This window comes from Salvia hispanica, chromosome 4, assembly GCF_029641045.1.
Source record: "Salvia hispanica isolate PSC_SH4W2 chromosome 4, Shi_PSC_v1, whole genome shotgun sequence".
Lineage (NCBI taxonomy): Eukaryota > Viridiplantae > Streptophyta > Magnoliopsida > Lamiales > Lamiaceae > Salvia > Salvia hispanica.
In genome coordinates this window covers 21390736-21397116 of record NC_142695.1, presented here as the reverse complement: position 1 = coordinate 21397116, position 6381 = coordinate 21390736, and positions in this window count along the sequence as shown.

Genomic DNA, 6381 nt, shown 5'->3' with positions numbered 1-6381 from the left:
TCGGAAAACTGCTGGTTCGGAATTGAAACCGAACCGGCGATTTGGGAACCGTAACCGTAACCGCGAATCACCCTCGCGGTTCGGTTCCGATTCAACAATTTCTAAAACCGGGACCGGTGGTTTCGAACCGTGGGCACCTCTAGAGATGGAGTACATATTAATATAGGTTGCTAACATATGAGCATTTTGGCCCGCGCATAATAACAGAACCCTTAACACAAAGTCACAAATTTTGGGTATCAACCCAATTTGGGTTTCATGTAAATGGGCGCATAATGTCTTATCTTAGCAGCACTTTTTTTTATAGAAATTAATAAATTTGTGTTTAATAAATTAAACAAAGAAAAAATATAATACTCCCTCCGTTCCGTAGCGATGGATGCGTTTCTTTTCGGCACGAAGATTAAGAAAAATTGTGTTAGGTGAGTTAAGTAAAGAGAGAATAAAGTGGAAAATGAAAAAGGTAGAGAGATGAAGAGAGAAAAAAGTAAGAGAGAGTAAAGTATGTGTGGAAAAATGTGTTGACTTTTATTAAAAAAGGAAATGACTCTATTACTATGAAACGTATCAAAATGGTAAAATGACTCTATTATTATGGAACAGAGGGAGTAGGAGAGAGAAAATAGATTAAATAGAGATAAAATATAATAGGAGCGAGAAAAAAGTAGGAGATAAAGAAAAGAGAGTAAAATAGGAGAAAAAATAAAGTAAAAGTGATTACATGATTTATTTGCCATAAAAGGAAAAAATGGCTCAACTAAGTTGAGATAGTCTACAATATTATACTTCAATTCAACTAATTTGGGACAGAATGAGTAAGTTAATTGTTAGGTTATTACAAAAACTAGACAACTACTAGTTGTAAATGTGATTTCACTTTCTCCTAATCACATTTGTGGACCCTAAATATGGGATAGGATATGCTTAAATATGAGCCCTTCACAATCTTGACTAAGCTTTTTATTTGATCTCTTTCACCAAAGTTCTTTTGACCAATAATTTGGAATTTGACACTTGCTTGAACTATATACAAGTTAAAGCCCAAATAAAGTTGTCTATTATGGATCTTTGTGGAAAGGAATATTGAACAAGGCCCACTACAAAGACAAGCAAACACTTGTCCCAACTTTGAGGCCTACATCACATTCCCTCCTTTATTTGCCTAATTCCTACTTATTATACTAACTATGTTTATCTATATATAAAAAATTATATGTGATTAATAATGGTCTAGCCACTCCATTGTCATTGTTAAGTTGATGTCACTAACAAAACGGAGTAGGATTATCATTAGATATCATTTGAATAATAAATTGATGATAAATTTCGAATTTATTTGGTTAGGATACTATGAGATAAGTTGTCTTATGTTGAAAATATTAAGTAAAAGTGAGATCAATTTAAATAGTTACTTATTATTTTTTTGCTATTACCAATTCATTTGAGGTACGATTCACTAGACTGTATCTACTTCTCATAATATTTAACAATGTAACTGAATTGAATAAGATTCTCGATAAGAAAAGAAAACATAAATGAGTGGAACAGGAAATTATAAGTTAATACTGTTTTTATTCAATAATATTGAATTTTCTAGTTTAATAAATTATAGTAATAGAAATGAATATTAGTAACATTTCAAATTTGTAACTGGATTTTTAATGCTTCCTATCTTTTCTATTTCACGTATTTCCCAGATGGAAAATAGAAATGAATATTATCATAGTTAATTTGTTTAATCTGCCCATGAAAATTGTCATGATTCCTAAAAATTGTCAAAAATTAATCACCCCATGATTTCAAAAATAACAATTAATTAGAAAGTAATATGCGGGCTTAATTATTAAGTACTATTATCTGTCAATATCTAATCATATCAAATCCAACTATGTATACACAAAACAAAAATATATGACAACAGGCAGTCTTGTAAACATTTTCAACTAAATAAGACGTGAAAAAGGTGCATATTAAAGTATTCAAATTAATAAAATGCTTGGCTTAGTATTTGATTTTATAATACCGTCCCATTGCTTTCTTGGATGTTTCAATCATTTTAATTTTAAAATATTTCACAAGATTTAAAAGCTAACCCTAGATCCGTTTAAATGGAGTGTCCTGTTTTAATAGATGTGTACATATATTCTCTACTATTATTGCCATATTATGACGTCAATAATATTTGAACCTGAGACTTTTGACAACAGTTGTGGCCTACCACTAGTGAGTCGCGCTTGTCAAATGATTATATCGTTAGACTAAATAGATACGGAACAAAATAGATAACGAATCAAAATCGTATGAGCATAATAATTAGAGGATTTATTGTCATATAGACTGAGTAATATATGTCCAAATAACGTAGATACGGTTGGTAAAGAAGATCACACATTTTTTAGAATAAAGACTTGACACATTTTAGTGAGTGCTGTAGTGGTCCATTGTTTGAATGTGTTTTGTATGAGTTACTCACAATATGATCATATGATTGAACTTACCAATAATATAGTATTGGAATGGGAGTCCAATGTACGTATAAGATCCATAGTTTATAGTCCATGATTACTTGAGGATCTATAGTTAAGATTTTGAATTAGGGTTTAATACTTTAATATTAATACAAATATGTACAATTCACTAGACTTAAATATTTGTATTATGGTATCATGTGATCTGTGGATCAGGTTAAGTAAAAATTAATGGCCTTTTTTTATATTAGATATTAAAAGGACTTGAGACATTTTTAAAATGTTTTAAATATGGCAAAGGACACCATTTCTAGTATGGTACTACTAATAGTTCCTGACATTTTATGGGCCATGTAAAATAAGAATAAAGTGTAATATTTTCAACTGTTTAAGAGGACAGCATACGTTAGTAATACATGGAGTAATTCATTTTGAATATCAATAATTCAATCATATATAGTACTTCATTTTATGTGCATGCACTTGGACAGGTGGAATAAGAAGATCGACTTGAACATCTCTTCAAATTTTTGTTGGAAAAGGAGGTATTTTTTTCAAGAAACGCCCTCTATACTTGGAGCCTTAGATTGGTAAAAGGGAAGACCCATAAATGAACATAAATTTCCCTTTTATCTTTTTTATAATAAAATGGAATTAAAGGGCTCTTTTTTCATTCTGGACTATATCCAGACATAAACCTAATTTCCTTTTTATTGATTAGACGCAACAAATTCATGTCCATTTTTAGTACCTAGAAGAATGAGGTAAAGTTGTCCAACTTCTTTATGACAAGCCATACAACCATATTCAGCAAAAATCCATTTCCGACAAGCCAAAACAAATTAGCCTCATTATTTGTCAGGACTATACAAATTATTTATGAAGCCTATTTTTTTGTAGCTTAACTTATGAGTATATAAATCATACACGCAACTGCTGGGAGTCACATTCATGCATGGATACATAACATTTGAAATAGAGTTTGAGATTGGCACACTATCGATAAATTAAATCTAGTATTTCTTCTTTTATTGTTACATAAAATATATTGTAGTATTAAATGGGATAACTAGAATTGTGCAAAATTATGGCCGGGTTGCTGGAGCATCATCTGTCTAGCTAGCTGCCTACAAGGTTTAATAACTAACATAATTTAATTATTAATTAATTATCAGCCACCTTTTTGTTTTTTATAACTATTCACTAATTTTTTTTGTTTTATCAGCATTTTAATCATAAATAAGGCATGCTGATACAAATCCACCTCATTATGTAAAAGCAAAGAATTAAAAGACAAAAAAGATGAAATTAGCTCGACGGGGATTGAGTTACAAACAATTACCAGCTTTTAATTTATCAATTAAAATTTGAAAATAATATATGTAGGATCGATATGTATCATTTTCTATTGTTTGAAAAGGTTGTTGTTTCATTAATTAGTTTAGGTCCAATTATATGACAAGTAGCTAGGGCATTGAAGTAATAAGAATCCAATGTAAGAAGAAATTAAAACGTTTATATACTATTATATTCTCTCTACAAGAATACGAGATCAAATAGATGACCCACAATTATTTTCTTAATGCAGTGTTTCATCCGTGTGTGTAAATTTTAAAATATATAATTGTAGAAAATATAATCTATTAATTTCAAACCACCAATTCTGTCCCCCTCAAGTAAATAAAAGAAAATTCTATCATGATGACTTGGTGATGCATGTAGAGGGCTGATAAATCGTGCAGACTGAATCGATATCGAGATAAAAAGGAAAATAGTATCATGCATGTTGACCTAGTGTCACATATTAGCATATATTTTGCTTTAAAGTTAGGCCCAAAAATCACTGAACATATTATTTTCAGCTACATAATTTTAAGCAGTTTTTGATATCTTGTTGTAAATAGTGGAGAATGGAGTCTTAAATATTTTATGCACAATAAATTAACAACGTCTCTGCGATTATAGTTGGGTCTCCATTCCATAAACTTAAGCGATATGTCATTTCATGATCTATTTAAAATTGGCTTTTGGGTGTCTTTTAATTTAGACATCTTGAGTATCATCAACTCTACTAATAGCATCAAGTATATATAGTTAAGTTAATCCATATATTGACAAGAATACACATAAGATTGTGAGCCAGTGATTTCAAGGAATATATATCACATATTCACATGCCTAGCAAGAATATTTACTCAGATTCTTTCTCTTTTGGTGGTAGGGTTCTTGATCTAAACCCTTTACCAAAAGTTGCATTGTACGTATCTGAAATAGGACCCATTGATGGGCATGGCCATTGGTATCAATTTCATATTTATTCCCACTCTATTTTTCCTGATTCGGTGACGAGACTTGGGAAGTACTATAGTACTGTTAAACCTTTTATTTTTTATATTACTCTAAATTTTTGGACTTTTTGGAGAATATTACTATAGACAACTTTGCTTAGATATAAAACGACAGGATAACAGATACATATTGCATCACAAATAAGTTCAATAGTATGCTCTAATTTATACCAAAAAAGATAAAATGCCAGAAACTATAATGACGACATTTGAATTTCTTCTTTAAAAATATCAAAAATTCATAATTTATTTTTCAAATTAGTACACAACGTTCAAGGGTTTTTTCAAGGATGTCTTGAGGCCATATTTTCAATCAATTATTTTGATGCATTTTAACATTGTTTCTTCAATAATGTAAAATTGATCCTATGGCAATTATTTAAAAATGTAAAAATTTTGTGTGCCGATTTCATAAAAATTAACTTGACATTAGTGGAAATTAAAGTCGCTGATATAGTTACGTTAAAATTACACAAAAGCAAGATAACAAGTTACTCTAATTAAGAAGCTTCTAGCTAATGGAGGAAACATTTGACGGCTTGCAGTGCATGTCTTACCAAGGACAAAAAATAGCTATATACATAGCCTCCTTCCTTGACAAATTTTGAAGGCTATATATAGACAAAATCTTTTAGATTCACCGTTGTTTATATTTGTGGAGCTACGATTTTGACACTGAAAATTTGGTGTTGAAAAAGCAGATGCAACGTGGATAATAAGGGGATGCGAGAAATATAGATGGATAATGAAAGATAAAGAATCAGAGGATACGTAACTAGAGATGCATACAATTGTAAAAAGTAGTGTCATCATCCATATATGTTTATAATACTCACTCTGTCCCAAGGAAGATGACCTTTTTTTTGGACGGTACGAGATTTATATAGTTTTATTTTGTGTTAAATTGAAAGAATAAAGTAAGAGATATGGAATAAAGTAGAGATAAATGAGTTTCTATTTTTAGTAATGAAACATCATGAGTTGGACAAACTAAAAAAAAATGAGTTATTTTCAGTAGGACAGAGAGCAGTGGCGGACCTACATGGAGTTTGGGGGACCCATGAAAACCCCATTAACGAATATTAGTATAATTATATATTCCTAGAAATTATATACCAACTTAGTTCAGTTGGTAAGAATACACGCCACCCATCTCCCCATCCTGTGTTCAAGCCTCATCTAGACCATTTTGGTCCTTTTCAGTTTCATACTTTTACTATTTATCTGATGTTTATTTATACTAATTTTTACACAATTATATACAAAAATTCATGTTTATGTACTTCATTAATTAATATATTTAAAATTAATTATTTCAAATTTTCTTTAAGCTAGTATTTTTTTGTGATGTTTTTTTTTCTACAATATTATACACAAAAATTTTCTTGTTATATACTTCATTATAACTTATTTCAAAATTTATTCATGATTAATAATATTAAATATATACATATCTAGTTTCTATATCATCTAATTAAATCTATCACATTACTCATTTCCCTCGCATCGTAATAATATCGCAACTTTCAGCTTCAACGACATCAAATAATATTTTACGATTGTTA